Below are 24686 nucleotides of genomic sequence, written 5' to 3'. Positions count from 1 at the left end.
TTCTGGGAAGTGTGTATGGGGGGTAATAAGGTTTTTGAGTCAGGGTCTCTCTGTACAGCCCTGGCTGTCTTACAATTCTAAATAAACCAGACTGGCCTCAGATTCACAGAGTCTGCTTCTGCTTCCCAGTGCTAGGATCAAAGGCCTGTGCCATCACTCCTGGTTTAAGGCTTTATCTTTAATAGGAAAAATTTTCAAAATTGAAGTATGATTAGAGAAAAGTTCTCAAATTAGGATCATTTGTTCAGTGAATTCATACAAATGGAACACCATGTATATCCACTAAGAAACAGCACACTGTCAGCACCCTAGTAATTCCTAGTATCAGTTGACTTTATTTGCCCTTTTGCCTCTGTGTTTTGAAACCAGGTCATACTGTGCTGTTGAGGGTGATTGAGCTCTTAAGGTTCCTAAAAGAAAAAAGAAAGCCCCTTTAAAAAGTTCATGTTTTATTATTTCATGTTAAAGTTAATGCACAAGTGTGGTGGCCAGAGAACAACTTAGAAAAGTTGCTTCTCTTCTTTAAATATGTGGGTCCCAGTGATTCAGCTGAAGTTGTTAGGTAGGCTGGTGGCAGGTGTCTTCACCTGTTGCACCATCTTGGCAGCCCAGAGTTCCCACACTTATTTTTGAAACCTAATGCTGCTATGTAATTGTGCTGGTTAGTCTTATGGTTGGGTTCAAGATTTTCTAAATTCTAGCTTTTACTTAAAATTTCAGACCAATTTACTTTCATTAATTTTTTTTTTTTGGGTGGGGGGAGGGAGGTGGGGCAAGGGCTGGTACAGTAGCTCATACTGCAGAGGCAGAACTGAGTTCAAAGCCAGCCTGATACATATAGGGAGTTCCAGGCCAGCTAAGGCTATATAGTAAGAGTCTGTTTCAGAACAAAATATTTTTCATAAGAATATTTACATACATGTACTCCCACACTCACACACATGTATGCACAAGTGAAGTTACAGGACAGCTTTTGTGAATTGGTTTTTTTTCCTTCCACTATGTGATTCCTGGGGATCTAATTAAAAATTTTAGTCTTATTAGTAATTGCCTTGCTGGGCAGTGGTGGCGCACGCCTTTAATCCTAGTACTTGGGAGGCAGAGGCAGGCGGATTTCTGAGTTCGAGGCCAGCCTGGTCTACAGAGTGAGTTCCAGGACAGCCAAGGCTATACAGAGAAACCCTGTCTCGGACCCCCCCCCCCCAAAAAAAAAATAGTAATTGCCTTTACCCAGTGAGCCATTTAGCAACCTTTAATTCTTATTTTTGAGACAGTGTTTCAAGTAGCCCAGAATGGTCTTGGCTTGTTATGTACCCCTAGCTGACCTTGGACTTCTGAAACTCTTGTCTCCACAACTAAGTGTTGGAATTACAGGGTTCACCATCAGGTGTATGTGGTATTGGGGATTAACCTAGGACCTCTTTTATGCTAGACAATCACTAACTGAGCTACATCCTTAGCTACTAGACTTAATTTTCTGTTGTAAACGGTTTCCTATCTTTTGTATACTACTCTGCATCTCTGGCTGTTTTTTTGGAATGCTTTGTAATAATTTCTTCTATTCCCCTCCAAAAACTGAATGACACTACCCCCACCATTGCAGAAAGGATCCAAAAATCTTAAAACTTGTAAACATAAATGATAGTGTTATTTACTATTCTTCATTTATTTTTAGGAATTTTATTTCATTTCGTGTGTGTGCACCTGAATATATGTCTGTGCATCATGTGATCATGTGTGTGAAGTATCCATAGAGAGGTCAGAACAGGTGTCTGTTCCCCTGGGATGAGAGTTAAAGACAGTTGTGTGCTACCATGTGGATGCAGGGAACTTATGATGTGTTTTTTGGGGTAAGATGTGCACACCAAAAGTTACCATTTAAACTTGTGTGTGTCTGTGTGTGTGTGTGTGTACATGCTCATTGACTTTAAGTAAATGCAGATTATTATGCAGTCTCTGCCAGCTCCAGGGAAACCTGTGTGTGAGGATCTTTGTGCCACCAGGGCTGACAGAGGGCACATGGGGCAAGAAGGAAATCCAGTTTAACACAATTCAGCATTATTTTAGACTTAAGTCTGACACTGGGCAGTTTATTGCAGGCATATTTAAGTATAGTACAATATGGGAAAAATGCTTCCTGGTTCTCTAGAGCTATTTTTTATCTGTCCAAAGTAAATTCTGTACTCCATAAGCAGTAGTTTCTCATTTACCTCTCTCTTGGCAGCTAACCATTCTGTTTGTCTCTTTGAGTTTGACCATTTTTATTATGTTCCCTTCCGTTTTCTTCTTTTACTTTCTTTCTTTCTTTCTTTCTTTTTTTTTAAGTAAGTTTTTTTAAAGTTTTATGTATATCGGTGGTTTGCCTGCATGGATGTCTTTGCGCCATGTGTGCTTGGTGCCATGGGGGCAGAAGAAGGTGTTGGATTTCTGTCATCAGCACAAAGGTTCTTGTGCTTACAGATGGCACTAGGGAAACCAAGAATGTTAATTATGCAGGATTGTCTTGTACAAGGAAAAGATGTATAGCCTGCTTTCTGTTTAGAAGACTGGGAATGGTGGCTCATAACTTATATGATTCTTGTGCTATCTGTAGGGCCAGGCCATACCAAGCTCCCCCAAGCAGGACCAGAAGTGGCTAATAATCTAGGCAGCCTTTGTATTAGCTATATGGCTAGGGGCTCCCCCAGTCCCCCACAGTCAGGACCAGAGATGCTTAATAGTTAGGTGTCCTTTGTGTTATCTGTATGGCAAGCTTCCATAACCAGGACTGGAGGTGACTAACAGCCCAAATGACCTCTGTACTATGTGTATGACTGAGACCACACCAGATCCTCCCCTAGGCCCTTAAGATAATACATGTAGTTTATTTCTAGAACCCATCTTCATGAAAGAAGTGACATGTATTTTGGGAAGAGTTTTGATGTAGTTATGTCTATTGTGCACAGTAAATTGTGTTACAGCAGGAAATTTTTAAAAAAATTTTACTGAACTTAAATACGCCTAAAATAAACTGCCCAGTGTCAGACTCTAGAAGTCTGAACCAATGTTATTTTGAACTGGATTTCCTTCTTGCTCCATGAAGACTGTTACTCTGTTGGCCCTGGTTGTTGCGTAGATTTTCTTGGAACTGGCAGAGTTAAAGACCATTACCGTGTAGGTATTGGAAATTGAACCCACAGGATCTTATGTGTTCTAGGCCAGATCAATACCACTGATCAAATCCCTAGCCTGGGCTTTAAAAAAAATTTTTTTTGGTGGTGTGTTTGAATTGTAGCTTTTATATATTTTCTGGCTATCGTGGAACTCCTTAGGTAGACTAGGCTGGCTCTACCAGATACTTGCCTGCCTCTGCTTCTCCAGTGCTAAAGAATAAAAATATTCTACATGTTCCCTTATCAGAGAACTGATTTGTAAATACTTTCTCTGGTTCCATGGGATGTCTTTTTATTGTTGATTGTATTCCTTTGTTAGACAAAAGTCTCACTGCACTCCCCCAACCCCCACCTATGTACCTCTGGCTATAGACCAGGGTAGCCTTGAACTCAGAAAATCTGCCTGCCTCTGCCTCCTGAGAGCTTCAGCCAAAGGTGTGCACCACCTTTGTCTGGGCTTAAAGGTTTGGGTGTGTGTGTATATGTATTTTTGTTTTGTTTTGCTTTGTTTTTTTCAAGACGGACTTTCTCCTTGTAGTCCTGGCTGTCCTGGAACTCTCTCTGTAGACAAGGCTGGCCTAGAACTAAAAGATTAGTTAGCGAGTCTGCCTCTGCTTTCCACGAGTGCCAGGGCTAAAAGCATGTGCCACTGCTGCCCAGCTCAAAACGTTTCTAGTTTTGATGAAATACAATTTGTGCTTTAGTTGTCTCTGCTTTTGGTGTCATGTCTAAAGTCATGAAATCCAAAGACGTGGAACTTTATTCTGTGGTTTTCTTTTCTACCCTTCTCTGCTAAATTGGATACTATGAGGGCAGAAATTAATGTTATTCTAGCCACTTCATTTCTGTTCATTGGGCATTGAAGTTTAAAAATGTGATTGCATTCCCTATTTTTTTATTTTGAAACTTTCTCTAACTGAGGCTGGCCTCAAACTCAATGGCTATCTTACTGCCTCAGTTTTCCAAGTGCTAACATTATAGGCGTGAACCACCACACCTGACTCCATAATAGAAGTTTAAAAATATATTTTAGTCCTGTGTAAATATGCATATCTGTGTGTATGCCAGAATGTATGCATACTTGTGTGTGTAGGTACTCACAGAGGCCAGAAGAGGGTGTTTAATCCCTTGAAGCTGGCATTCCAGGCATTTGTGAGCTGCCCAATATGGGTGCTGGGATCTGAACTCTGGTCCTCAGTGATGGAGTAGCAATTGCTCTTAACTATTAAGGCATTTTTGCAGCCCCTGATATATACTTCTCTTGTAAATTTTATTTATTTATTTTAGATTTATTTATTTATTTTATGTATGTGAGCACACTGTCGCGCTCTTCTTCAGACACACCAGAAAACGGCATCTGATCCCATTACGGAAGGTTGTGAGCCACCATGTGGTTGCTGGGAATTGAACTCAGGACCTCTGGAAGAGCAGTCAGGGCTCTTGACTGTTGAGCCATCTCTCCAGCTCCCAATATATAATTCTTAAAAGGCTAAACTAAACAATAGAGTTAGAATTATGTGTTGAGGTGTTTATTGTTGCTAATTTTTCATTGATTATATGTCGGTTATCTGAATTATGATAGCATGATTTTCGGATTTTTTAACTCTTTTTTTAAAAATCTGTCTAATATGATGGTGATGCTGATGTATAAAGGTGTTTATTTTCACTTCTGATGTGATAAAATGCTAATACAGTCTTTCTGTTATGGAGTGCTGGACAAGCTATATTTTTATTTATATTAAGTGGGTTTTCTTAGGGGTAAACGGATGAATCAAGTTTATCATTTAAATATTCCCATGTTGTTAACTTACTTACCTTAAAATTCTGATTGTAGTGCTGGAGAGATGATAGCTCAGCAGTTAAGAGCACTGACTGCTCTTCCAGAGGTCCTGAGTTCAATTCCCAGCAACCACATGGTGGCTCACAACCATCTGTAATGGGATCTGTTGCCCTCTTCTGGTGTGTCTCAAGAAGGCTAGTGTACTCATACATAAAAATAAATAAATCTTTAACAATTTTTTTTTCCCAGGAGATGTGGGAAATGGGACGGCGGGACTCAAACCCGAGGACCAAGAGACGGTGCGCCCTCTGCGGGCGGGCGCCTTAAGGGCCGAGCCACCGGCGGTTCGCTAACAATTTTTTTTGATAGTAAAATTTATTTTGCTAGGTGCTCTGCTAGATGGTGAAGTCCTTCAAGTCAAGATGTTCATTTTTATCATTCTGGGTCTGTGGTACCAGATTTGTTTCTTTGTTCACAGTAGTCAGTAGATGCTAAGTTACTGGCTGAGGGGATGTTTCAGGAGATAAAGTGTTGCTTCACATACATGTGGGCCTCAATTCCTATTCTTAGCACGCCATAAAACAGTGGGCACACTAGCTCAAACAGTCCTGCCCATAGGAAGGCAGAGATAGGCATGCACTACTGTGCCTGACTGGTTGTATGTCTATAATATTTTTATAAGGATTATATATTGAACATGTCCACTTGTGCTTTACTGAGGGCAGCACCCCTGTATCTTAATGACCTTTCACCAGACCCTCCCTCTCTTTGAAGACAAAATCCTCAAAGGCTTGCCTTAAACTCAAGATCCTCTTGCCTCAGCCTACCCAGTACTAATACTAGCTAGGGATTATAGTCATATTACCATGCTCAGTCCTACCAACTGGGGACTAACATACTCAGTCCATATGTAAAAACACAGAGGACCAAGAAGCACCATGATAACATTCTAATCACCTCTTTCCCCTATATGATTGGTTTTACATTTTTTAAACCCCCATCCCCAGAAGAGAATTAAGAGAAAAATTAAGTAGGAGGGAAGAAAGGTGTTGGTTCATTACATTTGGGGAGGAGTTATATTTAGCTGGAGGAGAACTAGCATTAGCAGAGGTATAATAGTGGATGTGCTTCTGTTTCTGTATCTCTCTGATTAGAAGCAGTAATTAACAATAAGTACAAGTTCTCATTATCTGGAGGGTAGGACCCTTATTTGCCCATCTGGCAAGCTGTTGGGTAAAATGTGCCTGGCTAGGGGGATAGAGAGTCACTGCTAAGCAAAGCTAAAATGGAATTTGCCTAGTCTGCATTGATCCCAGCCTTTTCCTAGAAGTTTCAGGACTTTTTTTTTTTTCATTATTTTCTAAGACAGGGTTTGTCTTGTGTATCACTGGCTGACCTAGAACTCTGTAGAATGGCTGGTCTCAAACTCAGATCTATCTGCATTGTCTCCTGAGCACTGGGACTTAACGTGTGCACCACAAACCCTGGCTTGTAGAACCTCAAGTGTTCCAAAGTAGTTAAATCAGATAGACTCTGCCAATATAGTTGTTTAAATGAGTAGGATTATTGATGTTCCCTATAATGCTGTCTTCCTTCGAGAATCCGCCTTTTAAAGTTGAGTATCATTCCATTGTACATGTGTACCATATTTTGTATTTGTGTGTGTTTACGTAGTATGTGTGCATGTATGGTATGTGTATGGGTGCAGGGGTATGTGTGGTGTGTGTGTGTAGGCAGGCCAGAGGACAACTTTTGGGAGTTGGTTCTTGCACCCTTGTTTTGAGGGAGATGCTCTTTTTAAACATTTAATTTTTTTGCATGTGTGTGGATACATACATACCATAAGAGTGTGGCGGTCAGAGAACAAATTATGGGAATCTGTTTTATCTTTACAGAGTGAGAGTTGGTGATCAGGCTTGGTGGCAGTTGGCTTTACCCAATGGCTCTCTCTAGTTCTTGCTGTTGTGCTTAATGCTCTAGGATAGCTGTGGGTAGGTGACTCCACTTCCATCACTCTGTATGGTTGCTGGGATTACAGACAGATCATCAGTTTAGCTTGAAATTTCTTTTATTACAATCATGAATTTTATTTATATGTGAATGTTCCTGAGTATGGGCACTGTGTGCAGGTATCTACTGCAGCCAGAGAGGGCTCTAGAACTGCATTTACAGGTTGTCAGCTGCCTGCTCTCAGTGTCCCCTCTGTAAGAGTAGTAAGTGCCTTAGCTGCTGAGCTATTTCTTCAGCCCCTCCATTAATTTATTTTCTGTATATGTGGGCCATGGCACAAATATGGAGATAAGAGGACCACTTGTAGGAATTGGTTCTCTGCTTCTACCATGTGGGTACTAAGGATTTGAACTTAGGTTGTCAGGCTTGGTGATAAGCACTTTAATTGTTGTGCCATCTGGCTGCCCCCTGCATATGGCTTTTTATTTCTTGGTACAGATGGCAAGGTTTGTGAGGCAAGTGACTTTACCTATTGAACCATCTCTCTGACTCTATATACCACATTTTGATTTTTTTGTTCATTTGTTTAGGGATAGTTGGGTTACTTACAAGATAAGCTTTTTCTTACAGCTTTAAAAATTTTAGGCCAGCCATGGTGGCACTAGTCTTTAATTGCAGCACTTAGGAGGCAGAGGCAGGCTGGCTGATCTCTTGAGTTCAAGACCAGCCTGGTCTACATAGTGAGTTCCAGGACAGCTAAGGTTTATAGAGAGACCCAGTCTCAAACCACTAACCAAAACCCACCACAAAAAAGAAAAAAAAAATTTTTTTTTTTTTGCCAGTTTCTCCTCCATAAATTTACTTTATCTGTGGTATGTCATAGTATTTTACACTTTAGAATTCAGGCTCTATTGGTTGTCTGTTTTTATTAGACTAGTTGTTGAGTGAAACTAGAGGATTTGGATGATAGCTGACATTCCTTGGATACAGGTGGACGTCTCCTTTCTGCTGTGTAGGTATGTAGTGAGTCTGTGAGAGCTCCAAGTGGGTGCTGGTGTCATTTAGAGTATGACCCTCAATTGTCTGTTTGTCCAGCAGTGCTCTGTGTCTCAGATGGTTTCAGACTCCCCTTCTCATCTGTAATCTTCCTTCAGCCTCTTTAGAGTTTGTGTTGCTGTGGCTCTGGAAGCATATTATATAATTTTAGTATTAATTGCAACTTAATATCAAATGGTTTAGTTGTATGCTTGTGCAGTTCTTGGAGGTAAATTCATTTACCTTGCTTTGGGTGACTACATAACTTTTTTTGGAATGATCAGTTGTCCTTGTGCATCAGTTGTCCTTCTGATAACTCACGGTTATCCTTTGACCTCTGTGCTGTAGCATGCTCAGGTCCACATTTGCTAGCAATCTCTCCCCACACCAATAACACATACATACGTGTAGAAATATATGCATATAAAAATAGGGAAAGATTGAAAAAAATTTAAAAATTCAGTGGAGGAGAGCACATTTTTCGTTCTGTATGGGATAAAGTGGTAGTGACATGAATGAAAAATGAAGAATCTGACCATTAGCACCTTCTGTTTCCTTATGGGACACAGGGAGTTAAGCATTGGGCATGAGGGAGAACCCGACAGAGCAGTGCCAGTGAGCTTGCTGAGGATGTTCTTGTGCAGTCTAGTGCTCTGCTCAGCCCTCATGCTGGGGGTCAGGACCTAACAGTGTAATGATTTGGGACAATCTTCCTTTATTTGCTTAGTTTAATTTTTCTGCAAGTGGTGAAAGCACAGTACTGAATTAACCATTAAAGTTCAAAGTGTGTAAAAGTAACCATGCTTCACAATAAAATGTCAGTATTTTTTGTTTTGCTTGTTTGTTTTGGTTAGAACCTTCCCCCCCCACCCCCCACAGGGTTTCTGGCTGTCCTGGAACTCACGCTGTAGACCGGGCTGGCCTCGAACTCAGAAACCCGCCTGCCTCTGCCTCCCAAGTGCTGGGATTAAAGGCGTGCGCCGACCACTGCCTGTCGGTTAGAACTTTTTTTTTTTTTTTTTTAAATTTTTATTTATGTATGAGTACACTCTAGCTGTATTCACCAGAAGAGGGCATCAGATCCCATCAGAACCCTTGGTGAGTCACCATGTGGTTGCTGGGAATTGAACTCAGGACCTCTGGAAGAGCAGTCAGTGCTCTTAACTGCTGAGCCATCTTTCCAGCCCTACTATCAGAAATAGGCGACTTTGATGGTCTAACCATTTGTAACTAATATTTGATCACTTGAAACAAGTAGTGTGTGTAATTTGATTTTTAAAATGTTAGCCTTTTCTTATTGATTTATTGAAAGAAGAAATGGAATTGTGGAACTTATGTAACTTTCATTTTTAGCATTAAAATTTAATTTTTAGATTTATTTACTTTATGTATATGCATGTTTTGCTTGCATGTATGTATGTGTCTGTACCATGTATGTTCCTGATACCATCAGAGGTCAGAAAAGAGGACATCAGATCTCCTGAACTGGAGTTATAGACAGTTGTAAGTTGCTCTGTGGTGCTGGGAAATGAACCCAATCCTCTGTAAGAGTAACAAGTGGTCTAAACCACTGAGGTTTAAAAAAAAGACTGAAAAGACATTACAAAATATTTAAATTAGTGTTAGAATTTTTAATGATTAATCCAATTTAATCTTAGTGTTATAATTTATCTTATTTTTGAATTGCTAATTTAAAGGCTATTTCCTGGATTATCTAATTTTGGTTTCCTGCCATTATATAAAGCTGTGCTTGCTAGCTTTGCTTGCTTTTTTTTTTTTTTTTTTTTTTTTTTTTTGTGAACCAGTCAGTCACCTTCTATTGGATGCTAGTTCTCAGTCAGGGTATGAAGGTTTGGCCAGTTGAAGTCTTCCTAGATCGGAGTGGGACAGGAGGTTATGCTTGGCCATGCAGTGCCCTCCAGTGACCCCTCTTCAGTGGTACTTGCGTCGCCACTCATGTTTGAGTTCCTTGTAAGAAATGCAGTAGCTGAACACCATGCAGGCTGCCAGCGCCATGGTGATCCCGGAGATGCTGCCTTTCGATGTACTTGTTGTAATACTGGCCATGCCCTCTCCAAAAGGCTTCTGCAGTGCCACTGGGGGTGAAATCCCGAATTAGTATCCAGCTCGGCAGCTTTCCAAGTTAAACCTCCATGAGCCTCTTCTCCCCTTCAGTGGCACGAGCTACGCCATCTCGAAGTCCTGGTGTCCACAGAATCAAAGCTGTGCTTTTTCTTTGTCTTTTTCTGAGTTAGTGTTGTTAAAATTGGCAAAATAAGTGGACTTTCTATTGTCATGAAAATGTTTTATTGTTTTAGTTTATATTATTTTATTAGTATTTGACTTCAGAATTGAAGAATTGAGGTGGAAACCTGAGTAAGATTAGGTTATGTAGTCATGTCCTGCTTTATTAGTCAGGTTAAGCTTCAGGGTGTTCTTGAAGGTGGAAGTACCATCATAACTCAGGAAACACATTCAGTGTGTCCCATTTCTAGTGACCTGAAGGAGAGGGGCCTTTGCTAATGGTCCATTTGTCTTGTGTGGTTGGCTCCAATATATGTGTTTTTTCCAAGTAAAGATGCATTATTACCGTTTACTTATACTATGTTGGATATTTCATTATATTATGTACTTTGTTATTAATTTGAGCTCTTAATCATAATTTATAAAATATAGGGGAGTGAATAAAACAGATGCTGAAAAGGAGAGGCAGGTTATATCACCAAGGAGGCTTGTGGGATTTTCTGTTTCTGGGGATCTGACAAAGGTTTCCTATAATCACATGTTACCTTTTTTTCTTTAAACTTTCATTGATCTGTGGGGTTCATTTGATTCTCAGAAAAGCTTTACACTGACTTTGAAGTGTATCTTTAAAAACCTGTCATTTTAGAGAGAATGGTCAAATGAAATGTGAGCTTGATCCCTTGGGAAGGGGTGAAATTCAAGGGAATGGAAAATGCTAACCTTTGGGGAAAAATTTAAACTAATTTAAGACTAGTGAAAGATAAAGGCTGTTTTCTAGGTAGTATTATTGAATATAAGGAAGTGTTATGCTGAATGCGAATAACATTGGGAAGTAGTCACTTAAATATAGACCTTCATTAATAGTCTGCCAGTGTGCAAGATGCTAGAGAGATCGTAAGCTTCCCAGCTGATGACATTAACCCTGGTAATACAGTGATAGGTGGGAATTGCAATCTGTATTGATTTTTGCTAATCTTTTTTCTTATTTCTTTCTATATGTCAGTGTTGCTAGATGAAAACTGAAGTAGTTTTGAGTCATGTAAGTTGAACATACAAGATTATAAGCATGTACTCGAGCACCTAAGTAGAGTGTTATTTTAGTTGAATCAGAAAAGTGACGGGCCAGAGAGAAGGCTCCACAGGAAACACACCTGCCTTCAGGCAGGACGATTAGAATTCCTGGAAACCACAGTGTAGGAGAGAATTAACAAAGTTGTCCCCTGTCCTTCATTCCTCTGTAAATAATTGTTAAACTGGATTAGGAATAGGGTTTCTCTGTGTAGTTTGAGCTGTCCTGCAACTTGCTCTGTAGACCAGGCTGGCCTCAGAACTCAGAAATCTACCTGCCCCTGCCTCCTGAGTGCTGTGCATCACCACTGCCTGGTAAGTGATTTTGTTTGTTTGTTAGTTTGTTTTTAAGTGCTGGTTTACTGGTTTTGGTGGCACACATTTGCAGTCATCTTAATCACTTTGGTGGGAGACTGAGTCAGGAGACTTTTCTATGTAAGGGCTTAATGGCAAGATCTTGTCTTAGAACAAACCATGATCCATGTGTGTTCACAGTGACTCAGTTTTATAGTTTCATGTGGCAAATTCTGGAGGAAATCTAGAGAAGCAGGAACAACCCTTTCCGTGAAGTAGAGGACAGGATGTGTCTGAGTCTTGAAAGATGAGTAGTTTTCCAGTTGAAAAATTCTGAAGGCTCTCTTGGCAGAGGAAAAGTGAATGCAAAGACCCGGAGGCCTTCCTGTTCTACTTGCGTGGGGCTGGGAAGGCTGGCGGACAGGATCAGGTGAAGTTGACTGAGTAAGGTTTTGACTTTATACTCCTTGTTCCTCCATCCAATGACAATAATAACAAGAGCTGCTTGTAGAACAGCAGGGAATGTAGATTCATGGGTAACAACCCTTCCACCCACACTCTATAAGTCCAGGGCTCAGCAATTACTAAGAAAGTGCTGTCACTGAGCTTAACACTGCTGTCTTACACATATACTAGGAGGGTTATGTGGTCAGTGTTGACTGAGGTAAGAACTAGGAAGGAGAGAGAAGGGGAGGGAAAAGAACCTACAGTCTCCTTGGAGGGACATGGTTGGCCTCCAACCATAAAATTATTTTTGTTGTTACTTCACAACTGCAGTTTTGCTCCTGTTAGGGATTTTATTGTAAATATTTTTGGAGATAAGCGGTTTGCCAAATGGGTCTCAACCCAGAGGTTGAGAACCACTGCTTTAGGAGATGGGGCCTAATGGGAAGTCTTTAAGTCACTGGAGGCATTTCTTCCAAGGGGTTTATAGGACATTGGGGCTCCCTACCCCATTGGCCAGTAGACTTCATTTCACCTTGTTTTTCTTGGTGTGCTGTTACAGGTTCAAAGTTGTGGAACCAGTTACACACTAAAATACCTAAAATCATGAGCTAAATATAAATATAATCTTTTTTGTTTTTTTGGGACAGGGTCTCTCTGTGTAACTCTGGCTGACTGGGAACTCTTTCTGTAGACCAGGGTGGCCTGGGAACTCAAGAGATCCATCTGCCTCTGCCTCCGCCTCTTAAGTGCTGGATTTAATGGCTTGCATCACTATGCCTGACCCAAACCAATGTTTTCAAAGTTAGTTGATTATCTCCAGCTGGGGGCTAAAAATGAAACAAAACAACAAAATGTTGATTATCTCATGTATTTGTTACAATTATAGCAAGCTGACTCTATATAGACCTTCCGCTTTGGAGAAGATTTATTTTTAGCATTTTTAAAAATAATTGTTATAAACAATAAGAATAGAATGATTCTAGAATATATAAGTAAGGAGAAACAAAGTTCAAAGATCTGTAATGCCTTATAATTTCTTAGGTTTTTGTTTTTGATTTGGTTTCTGTTTTACTACCCACTCTGTTTTTCAGTTAGTGGTTGCTGGGAGGTGCTGGTGTTACTCACAACTGGAGATAAGCACTTGCTCTGAAGTGATATCAGACAGATTTTAGTTAGGCCTCTGTGTAGTTGGAGCTGTCCTGGAACTCTTGGTCCTCTTCAAGAGCATTATACTTGCCAGCTGTATGGGAACTTTTTGCTCTGGTTATATATAGTTTGGCTGTCAGACCTGACGGAGATGATGAATCTGAAATTGTAGTTAGAAATATTGGCTATATAATTATAAGAAAACAATTTTCTCTTTATGAGGACTGTCTTCATTTAAAACTTAATATTTCCTTACTGCTCCCTTAATCTCAACTAGTTTACCGTGCAGAGTCGATGATAGACTGGGATTTAGAGATTTAGTCAAGTAAAATTTGGTTTTCAGAGTGAGTTAATTATCAGGGTTACTTTGTTTTTTGGCAGTTACCAAGAGAATTGGGAGCTGAGGTTCCCACAGCTGTGTTAAGTCTGCTTAATGCAGATATAGCCTGGCACACCTATGACTGTACAGAGTAATTCACAGTCCTGGATCCTGTGTAGTGTGACAAGTTAACGCTGCAGTGGGTACTTTTCATTTCTAAATCTCCTGATTTGCATTTAAATGAACCACCCTAACATTTCATTAACATAACCTTGCTGTTTAAAAAATTGGCGACGACTAGCATCCCAAGGATAGAAAAGCTTTGGAAAAGACACATTTTAGGAATGATGTGACCATTCTGTTGTATATGAACTTGTAATGTCTTGTGAGAAGGTGTATAGCTCTTTTCACAAAGAGGCAGTTTGCCAACAGTCAGCTCCCTTGGGTTCTGATGGAACTGTGTTGTATTTCCTTTCTTGCTTTTTTTTTTTTTCATACTGTTTGCTAGACAAGCAGTTGACTCTCTTTCTGAATTTGTAGCAATATTTGCATTATAGACAAGATCACTTTTTAAGATAATGAAGACCAAATAACTACATTTTAACTTTTCATTTCATTCCACTAATATAATTCTTCCTGGGAAAACTTAAGCTTGCTGGGTTTTTTTTTTTTTTTTGTTTTTTTTTATTATTATTAAGGTTGGCTAGCTCTAGCAGATTTTATAATTGATTTTGGAAAAGAGTGCTCTGTAAGTTAATTGGAAAACTAGAAGCTGCCAAGAGCTTTAAAAGTTATTTGTTTAGTTATTCTAAACAATACCATTAATTGTAAATAACCAGGAGAATATGTTAAGATGAAGGCAAGAATTTTTTCTTGGTAAGTTTGTGTGAATATTTTCAAACAGGTTGCATACATTCAATTCAGCTTACACTGCTGTGCCCTGTACACAGTACTTTGCTAGTATCTTTTTTTTTGCTAGTATCTTATGGAACATAAAAATGTGTTAAGTATTGTTACCTTTAAATTTAACCATTGAGCTATCTCCCAGCCCCTTGCTTCTAATCCTAAAACATGGAACATATATTAAACTTGAGAAAATTAAGTTTAATAAAACAATTCAAAGGCTGTTGAGAGATAACATAAGTCAATGGGTCTTAAGCTGTGACCCCTTTGGGGTTGCATATCCTGCATATTAGATGTTTACATTATGATTCATAACAATAGCAAAATTATAGTTATGAAGCAGCAACAAAAATAATTCCATGGTTATTTATGTTATACAGTTCTGCAATATGAGGTACTATATAAAAGAGTTGCAGTGGTAGGAAGGTTGAGAACCACTGACATTAGTGAAAGACCCTGTTGTTGCAGATACCAACCATATACCTTGCTTGCAAGGTGCAGTTGAACTGGAAGCTCCCCGTTGGCTACTTTTTATAGTGGTGAAAGGTGCTGCCTGTGTAGGCTAGTAGAGGAGAAAAAGGCATCAGTGGTTTTAATTAGATGTGAACCTTACTGCAATAACAACCGGATAAGAAAGATCTGCTCTCTTGTGTAATAGTGGTGTGACTGTTATGGGGGTAACCGATCATCTTCTGATAGGATATAGGCCTACTCCACAGGAGGAACCCATGTACAGTACTGTAAACTTGTCAAAAATATGGGTTGGGAAGTCATAGACACTAATGAAGAACTTAAACAGTTTAGTTAGATTGATGTAGTGTCAATTAAGTATCTTTTAAAAGTCTTTGTTTGGGGGTTGGAGAGATGACTCAGTGATTAAGAATGCATATTACTTTTGCAGAGAGCCCACATTTGGTTCCCACACCCATGTCAGGCAGTTGATATGTAACTCCAGTTCTAGGGGATCCAAAGCCTCTAGCTTCCAAAGGCATCATACAGATTTTTCAGAGCCTTCTTTGTTTAGAATTTTCTAATGATTCAACCTCCCTTCTAGCCCAGAGGTAGGGGAGAAAAATTGTTACTAAGACAAGGGAGTTGAGGACCTGCTTAGAAGTAGTTTTTTGTGGGCAGTTCCAATCTTTGTTGTCAGGGTATCAGCAGTCCAGTCCCAATAGCAAACACCAAACATGAATAAGTAGCAGCAGCTTAATCCAGTAAGAGACCTCACTGCTCTGGTGAATTAGCATGAGTCTATGGAAGCAGCAAGAATTAGCCAATATATAGTGTTGCAAGGCATTAGCAATGCAAGAGTGTCCACTCACTGTCTATGGGGTTATATTTATATTCTTTCTAGACATCACATGCTCTTTCAAGCGTCTGCTCCAGTAAAACATCATGCCCTCTCATGTGTCCGCTTCAGCAAAACACCCTCTCACAAGGCAGCTTCCAGAAAAACCTCACATGACACAACTGAGTCTCCAAAGAAACCAGAAATGTCCACTTCAGTGTTTGCTATATGTGCACCATATACATGGAGCACCTGGGTGTAGGCTTAGAGTTTTCAAAGCCTTCTTTAATAATGGTTCTCAAACACTTTGACCCTGTTCTAGCCTGCTGTCTGTCCACAAGTAGGGAGAAAAGATGGTAAATAGGACAAGGGCATGTGGACCTGTGTAGAAGTGTTCTCTGTGTTCTCTGTGTTCTCTGGGCGAATCCAATCTTCGTTTGTCAGGATACCAGCAGTCCAGTTCTATAGTGTCAGGTTACTAACAGTCCAGTTTAAAAGAGTCGTCAAACACAAATCAGCAATGGCAGCACAGCCAGGCCTCTGCTGAATTGTCATGGGGTCAGTGGAAGTGACTAGGATCAGCTGAATGCCATGCCTCTCTTCTGCCTCTCTCAACAAAATGAAGATCAGTGAAAACTCAAGACCAGCAAAGAGTTGCACAGCTAGCTATGCGAGCACCCCGTCACTGTCCATTGAGTCCTGTTTATACCCTCTCCAAACATCCCATGTTCTGTCATGTGTCTTACTTCAGCAAAATATCATGTGAGTTTGCATCACATGACACAACCAGAAATTTCCACTTCATATCCTCCTTTTTGTTTAAAAATTGTTTTTTCCCCTAACATTAACAGTCTACACATAATAAAAATAATTATAAGAACCATAAAAGTAGACCTTTGCATCATATTTTAAATAAACTTATGTACAATATAGTCTAAAAAAACCAACCTTAAATTTTTATTAATATACAATAATTCCACAAAACAACTTTAAATTCCTATCAGTATACAATGATCCAAACAAAACAACCTTAAATTCCTATCAGTATACAATAATTCAAATAAAATAGCTTTACATTTCTATTAATACACAATAAAAACAGAGCATTCTTAAATTCCTATCAGTATACAATAATTCAAATAAAACAGACTTATATTTCTGTCACGATACAATAAAAACAAAGCAACCATAAATTTCTATCAATGTACAAATAATTTAAGCCTACAGTCCTAGATGATAACAACTGTAACATATCAACCAAAGCATCCATTCCAATTTAAGGGGATTGGGATGGTGGTCTTATAATTGCTTCATGCTGAATTAGGGTGAAGAATTCCTGTTTGGAGACCAAGGGACAAAGTGTTTAATCCCCAGTACATATGTAGCAGATGTGCAGCTTGGTATTCATGTGGGTCCCAAACAACTGGAGTGGGGGCCATCTCAAAAGCTGTTGCCTGTACACGGGATATGTTCTTCTAGCTGGGCTGGCTGCCTTGTTTGTCTTCAGTGGGAGAGGATGCTCCTAGCCTCATGGAGACTTGAAGTGACAGGGTGGGAGAATACCCAGGGGGACCCACACACGCACAGAGGAGAAGGGAATGGGGGAAGGACTATGGGAGGGGGTGACCAAGATGGAGCAATGCAGGATGTAAAGTGAATAAGAAAAAATAAATTAAATTAAAAAAAGTTAATAAGAGGGGAAAAAAAAAACCTAGCTGTAGCATTTGTTGCCTAGTCTCTGTTTTTATCCAGGTTGTGTGTTGTCCAGTCTCTGTGTAATTATCATTTTGGCTAGCCTGTTTGAAGTTGTTGTGCAAGCATATTTTTGAGAAATCAGAGACAGTGTGAAAATAAATCACCTGGGCTATTTGCCTTGTGAAGATACTGATGTCTCAGCTGATAAGAGGTTTTCCCTGGTCAGATCTACTCTTTATAAGTGTTGTTGGTAACTATTTCTCATTCCCTGTAGATACATAAGCATAACCATGTCCCTGTCTTAAAAGTATTTCAGGTTTCCAATGTTAATAACCCAGTATCTTTCAGCTGCTGTTGTTTCTTTTTCCACCAATGTTAAGAAAATGTAGAGTTAACAAGGCATTATTTAATCTGTCTTTGAGGGTTTTTATTCTCCCTTTTTGTTTAATAAGCGTCTCTTTTAAGGTATGATTGACTCTTATGTAGCTGTTTGTCCTGTGTGATTGTGTGGTATGCCAGTAACATGCTTTATATTGTAATATATAAAGATTGTTTCATTTTATTGGGTACATATGAGGGAGCATTATCAGTCTTAATTTGTGTAGGTAGCCTCATAATTGTCATTATTTTCAATAAGTATATAATAACACAGCCTTTTCAGAACTTAAAGCAGTTGTCAGTTTGCACCCTGAGTTTGTGTCAGTGGTATGGTATATGTACCTTAGTTTTCCAAATTCTGTAAAATGGAAAACATCCATCTGCCAGATGTCATTTCTTTTGGTACCCCTAGGGTTACTTCCAGCAAGTAACTGAATTTGATTGTATAGAGAACAAGCAGGACTTTTTTCTTTCTTTCTTTTTTTTCTTTTCTTTTCTTTCTTTTTGGTTTTTTCGAGACAGGGTTTCTCTGTGTAGTCCTGGCTATCCTGGAACTCACTCTGTAGACCAGGCTGGCCTCGAACTCAGAAATCTGCCTGCCTCTGCCTCCCAAGTGCTGGGATTAAAGGCGTGTGCCACCACCTCCCGGCTGATGAAAATTCTTTAAACCTCTCACATTAATATGATATTTTTCATGAAAATTTGAGGCTTGTAACACATTTCCTAACTAGTTTCATCGTTTCCTTGAGCTAATGGACCTGGCAAACCTATATGAGACCAAATATGAGTAATATATAATGGATTATTTTACTTCTGATGGCCTGTTATAATTGTATACATAATGAGGTTAATTCTGAGTTTCAGGTACAAATTCAGCAGTTTTTATATGCAGTCTCTTTTTTTTTTTTTTTTTTCTTTTCTTTTTAAAGAATCAGTGGTTATGTTAAGAGATAATCTAATAATATCATAAGGATTTCATATAATTCTGACTTTTGAATTGAGGTATATGGACTTTTTTGAGTACCTTGCTCATTTTGTCTGATTTATAACCTGCCATCCCCATCTTTTTTGCATCAGTAATAAAATGTTGGCACCTCTGGAATTGGTGTTCTCTTTATGATATGTGGAAGAATTCAATTAGTTTTTTTTTTTTTTTTAATGAACTGTATACATTTGCTTTTTGGATATTTGTTATTAATTTCACCCAAGTAATTGCTACAAGTTCTTTGCCAGTTCATTGATCCCCATAATGACATAATCTCAGCATTTGTAAGAGATACTACAGTTTTGGTTGGATCTATTCCTTACAATTGGCGTAAATTTATTCTACCTTTTATAATGAACTCAAATCTTTTGTATATATCTTCAATTTTTTACTTTATGGCCAAAGAAGAAAATCTATTTCATAATACTATCTTCTCTTTGCATAATGAGCCCAGTAGGAGAATGAATTGAAAGCAAAATGACCAGAATAGAAGCAAGTTTAGAATCAATTTGATTACATATGCCTCTTGCAGTCTTTGTTCTACAAGAATTAATTCTTTTTCTGCTTTAGCTGTTAGAGATCTTGGACTGTTTAAGTTGGAATCTCCTTGTAATGTTTGAAACAAATTACTTAGCTCATATGTACTTAATCTAATTGTAAGCCTCATCCAGTTAATAACTCACATTAAATTTTGAAAATCATTAAGTGTTTTCAGTTGGTCCCTGTGGATCTGTACCTTTTGTGGTGGGATTTTTTTTGTTGGTTGGTTTTATAACCCAAATAACTAAATGAATCTCTTCTTTGTATTTTTTTCTGGAGCAACCTGTAACCCCCACCATGGCAGAATTTTTTATGTTACCTTAAACATATTCTCTAAAACATTTTTTTCAGAATCAGCCAACAGAATGTCATCCATATAATGATAAGTGATAGATCAAGGGAATTGCTTATGAAGTACTGACATAAAGTTGGATTATTTAACATTCCCTGTGCTTGTACCTTCTAGTGGTATCTCTTTAGTGGATGACTATTATTCAAAGTAGGTACTGAGAAAGCAAACCTTTCCCTGTTCTGCTTATGCAAGCGTATTGTGAAAAAGTAATCTTTCAAGTCAATTATTTTTATAGGCCATGGTCTTGCCCTATACAAAGATTATAAAGGAAGTCCAGGCTGTAAAGGATCCATTGGCTGAATTACCTTGCTAGTTGCTTTTAAATCTGGTATCTTCCTTCATTTTCCTAATCTATTTTTTATATCAAACACAGGGGAATTCCATGGGCTTGTAGACTCTTTTATGTGTTGAACCTCCAGCTGCTCTTTACCAGTTGTTCAAGTGCCTGCAATTTTTCTTTTGTTATGGGCCACTGCTCTTGCCACACAGGTCTGTTTGATAACCATTTTGGGGGCAAGCTGTTGGTATGTCAGCAGTGGCCCCTTTTATAAGTTTGGAAATTCGATTCCTGTGATATCCTGTTTTTGGATCATGGACACAGTTTGTGATTTTCCTCGATCCCTGTATCAATACCTTCCCCAGGAACATCTACCACATCACACTTAATTTCTTCACTTACTGTCCCTAGAATTGCAGGAATTTTAATTTGTGTGCCCCATTGCTATAAAGGATCCAAAGATCCCATTCCCATAAATTTATGGGTATGTCAGCTACCCAAGTTTCAATTTCCCTGTTTGCCCTTCTGTTTCCACACAGTTAATCCATCAGACACTTTGACTTATTCCTGATAATTTACCAATTCCTGTAAACTGTGTGTAAACCTTCTGAAGTAGCCAATCTGGATTCTAAGACTTTTGGGAAAGTATACTACAGTCAGCTCCTGTATCTACCAAGCCATCTATGTCAATGCCATTCATTTACACCATTAATTTGGGTCTCTTAACCATTTTTTTGCCAAAGCATACATTTTTCTGTACTTCGAAAAGTTCTTATCCTTTCTACTGGAGCAGCCTTGCCCTTAATGTAAGAAAACAATTGAGCAGGTCTATTCCCTGCGTACGTTTGCGTCTCCCTTCTCACATATGCCACGATTCTAATTTCTTCCTTGCTATCCCCATCTACTCTACCTTGATGCACAATAAGTCCTTGAGAAGTCAACCCATTTTCAAGATTATTCTCACTGTTCCTGAGGCTTGGACCATATACACCAGTGGGTAACTTGTAACATTCAGCTTTTGGGGATAGGGGAAGATGTATCTGTGGCTAGATCCAAAGCTACACTCCCTTCTATAGCATGTATACGATCAAAAATACTTAGTTTCGGTTTTCCCTGGTCAGATCTAATCTGACACCCCTCAATGCTCCCCTCCCCCATTCTTGCCCACTGTCCAAAGGTAGGGAAGGAAAGATGGTAAATAGGACAAGGGGTAAGGGGATGTGGACCTGTGTAAAAGTAGTTTTTCAGGATACCAGCAGTCCAGTTCAAAAGAGTTACCAACAGTTGGTGATTTCAAGTAGAAATTTGTATGTCTGGCTTCTCTTAAATTCAAATCATGTGAAGTAACTCTGTGATAATTGCTTGGAGTTGATCAGTTGGGCACAAGCTTTTGAGTTGGTCTTTTCTGTCTATCTCTCACCTGGGGAAGCCAGGTGTCTTTTTGATTTATTGTTGCTTTTATACTTTGTCAAGTTGTAATATTTTTGAAAGTAGCAGAGCCTTAACTTTCTCAATGGAGCTAGCTTTTAACACATGGGGCTCTGAATCAGGAAAGTAAAAGATTCAGAAGGCTTTTTGTTGTTTTGAGATAGGGTTTCATTCTGTAGCTAAAGCTGAATTCAACTCAGTGTCTAGGATGGCCTTGAGATGATCCTCCTGCTTCACCCAAGTGTTGACATTATAGACATAAGCCACCAATTCCATCTTGTTAAAATAATTTAATTTGGGGGCTGGAGCACTTGCTGCTTTTCCAGAGGAGTTTGGTTTGGTTTCTGGTACACACATGGCAACTCATTCAGTTTTAGGGAATCCGATGGTCTCTTCTGGCTTTATGGACACTCTGTATATATGTGGTACACATACATACATGAAGGCAAAATCAAACATAAAAATAAACATTAAATTAATTTCACTGTAGGTGTAGTGGAGCAAGACGTTTAATCCCAGCACGGCAGAGGCAGAGGCAGAGGCAGAGGCAGAGGCCAGAGGCCAGAGGCCAGAGGCCAGAGGCCAGAGGCCAGAGGGCAGAGGGCAGAGGGCAGAGGGCAGAGGGCAGAGGGCAGAGGGCAGAGATCTGTGTGAGTTCCAGGCCAGCCAAGCTATGTAGTGAGATTCTGTCTCAAATAAAATAAAACTTAAAACACTGAAACCTATTTTCTTTTTGTTTTTCCTGTATCTAGAAAGGTTTTTTTTTTTTTTTTTATCAGAAAAATGTTAGAATATCTTTGGGAAAAGGAGGTAGTGTCAGTGGTAGAGCAACTACCTAGCATGTGTCAGGCTCTGGGTTCAGTTCCAAGTATAACCACCCTATCCCTCAAAAGTGAATTGTGGTATGCTTTTTCAGTAACTACGAATTGCTCTGAATGCCCACCTGGGTTTATTTTCCTTAATCACAGGGTCTACTCCTCTAATCCTGAAGGGTTCTCTTATTTGTATTGGTGCAGTCTCTTTGAAATGCCAGGAAACTAGGATCCACAGGGCAAATCATTTTTTCTGTACTGTCTTATCTGTGACAATTTATGACATTTGCTTGAACTGTTAGTGGTCTTGACAACCTAGACCATCCCATCTTGTAAGGATTACTGACTTGATCAGTTTAGTGGACAGATAACCTTTAAAGACCCAAAGTATGTAGGCCAGGCATAATATAAGTGTAGGGGACAAATTGTCTGGAAACTGCATTTTGTGTTGCAAATCCACTTCTTGTTTTCCATTTGCCATTATGTGACTCAATGTTTTATTGATGCTTGATTAAAGTAAAATGATGAAACATTGGAAAGTTAACATGAATTACTATGCTTATTATAAAGAATCCATTTTAAAATTTTATATCTTTGGTTTTCTTGACTTTTTCTTCATTTTGTGGAACATGTCTTACTATTACTCTATTTAACATTAGATTGAAGTTATGTAGTTATGTAGTTTTGTGATGTACTACAAAGTGATTTTTTAAATTATTTTTTAATTATGTGTATGTGTGTGTGTTTATGAGCATGTGAGTGTGGGTGCTCACTGAAGCCAGAGGTGTCAGGTACAATGGAGTTAAGAGTTACAATTGTAAGCTGACCAATGTGGGTGCTGGTGATTGAACCTGGGTCCTCTAGAAGCAGTCTCTACTCTTAACTACTAAGCCATCCCTTTAGCCCCAGAGTGACGTTTTATCCTTCATAGTGTCTCATGTCAAGAGATACAGTTTGTCTTCTGTTATTGATGTTAGCTTGATAACTGGGTTAAGGGTGTGTGTTCCATGTTTTTTTGTAAGGTAAAGTTAGTGTTTTCCTCCTTGGTCATAAATAATCTGGGTTTCTATGAAACCATACAGTTATTTAATTATTTAGTATTTCAGTTAGCTCCCATCTACTTGGTTTCTTTTTTTTTTTTCCATAAAAAATTATTATTTTAAGCTGGACTTAGTAGGGCAGTCCTTTAATCTCAGCCGAGGCGTGGGGCCAGGTGGATTTCTGATTTTGAGGTCACCTGATTTACATAGCAAGTTCCAGGCCAGTCAGGCCTACACAGTGAGACCTCGTCTCACCTAACCCCCTTCCCCCAAACTGTATGTAGTGTGTGTATGTGTGTGTATGTATACACATCTGCATCTGTGGTTGTATGCATGTGGGTGCAGAGGCACTGGTTCTGCCTGGACTGGGGTCCTTTGTAGGAGTAATAAGTGCTCTTAACTGTGGAGCTGTCTTTCTGGCCCCATGCTTTAGTGTTCTTGATTCTTATATGAATCATTTATTACTATGGGTGTTCCTAAATGGTGCTTTCCCCTTTTCTTAATTTTACACTTGTTTTAAATTTTGTGATAGACTTTTTATTCCTCAGCCTTTAATTTGTGATCTTTCTTCCTAAGTCTTTTGAGTAATGGGACTAAGCTTTATTGTTAGCCTAAATGGTGTCTTATTTAAATACATTATCTTATATTTGTTAGATCTTTTGTTTGGAAGAATTTTTTCCTTAGTTCATATTAAGATAGATTATACCATCCAAAGACTCATAATCTATTTTTATCTAATTGAATCTGTGGAAAAGCTTTTTGAAAAAGGTGCTGGTTGGTAGTCTTCCTATAAATGAGACAAGTTCAAAGTAGTTAAGATGACTTAGTGTGTTCTTGGATTCTGTTGTCCTCATTATTATGTAAAGTTTAATTTTGTTAATTAAGAAAATAGCCTTTTCCCCTGAATAGTTATGTATTTCTATAATATTAGAAAACACTGTTAATAAAAAGAAAAATGTTAATACTACTTTTAATAGGTTATTTCCAACTTTTAGACTTGACTTTGTTAATATTTTGGTAGATGTATTTCAGCTCCCCCTTTACATTTATACTTCAGATTGTTTTCTGTAGTCAGCAGTATGCATTTTTAACATTTTTCATATACTCCTGTAAAATGTTACTAATCTTTTTTGGTTTTTCGAGACAGGGTTTCTCTGTGTAGCCCTGGCTGTCCTGGAACTCACTCTGTAGACCAGGCTGGCCTCGAACTCAGAAAGTTCTGCATCCCAAGTGCTGGGATTAAAGGCGTGTGCCACCACCGCCTGGCGTTACTAATCTTTAATTTTATTTTTTCCCCAATCTTTAATTTTGTTCCCCCCAACCCCCCAAATGGGATTTTATTAAGATCAAACTGGCCTGGAACTCACTATGCAGACTTGGAATTATAAAATTCCTGCTTCAGTCTATTGAGTGTTTGGGATTCTAGCCATGAACCACTGTGCCCAGCTCCCTAGTTTCTTCTGGCATTTTTTTTTTTTTCCCTTTTGTGTGATAAGGTCTCACGCCATAGCTCAGAGTGGTCATATTTTCCTGACTCATTCTTCTGAGGATTT

General features: G+C 38.9%; 1 protein-coding gene and 1 pseudogene across 2 annotated transcripts in view; one reads left to right on the top strand and one right to left on the bottom strand.

Annotated features, from left to right (window-relative positions):
* The window catches only part of Ctnna1 (catenin alpha 1), a 126705-nt gene that overhangs the window by 3519 nt on the left and 98500 nt on the right, over positions 1 to 24686 (top strand). The window lies entirely within an intron of this gene.
* Positions 9767 to 10110, bottom strand: LOC117719544 (ATP synthase F(0) complex subunit f, mitochondrial pseudogene; annotated as a pseudogene).

This window comes from Arvicanthis niloticus, chromosome 14 (assembly GCF_011762505.2).
Source record: "Arvicanthis niloticus isolate mArvNil1 chromosome 14, mArvNil1.pat.X, whole genome shotgun sequence".
In the NCBI taxonomy this organism is placed as follows: Eukaryota; Metazoa; Chordata; class Mammalia; order Rodentia; family Muridae; genus Arvicanthis; species Arvicanthis niloticus.
Note: the sequence above shows the minus strand (reverse complement) of the source record. Positions and strands in the feature narration are given on the sequence as shown.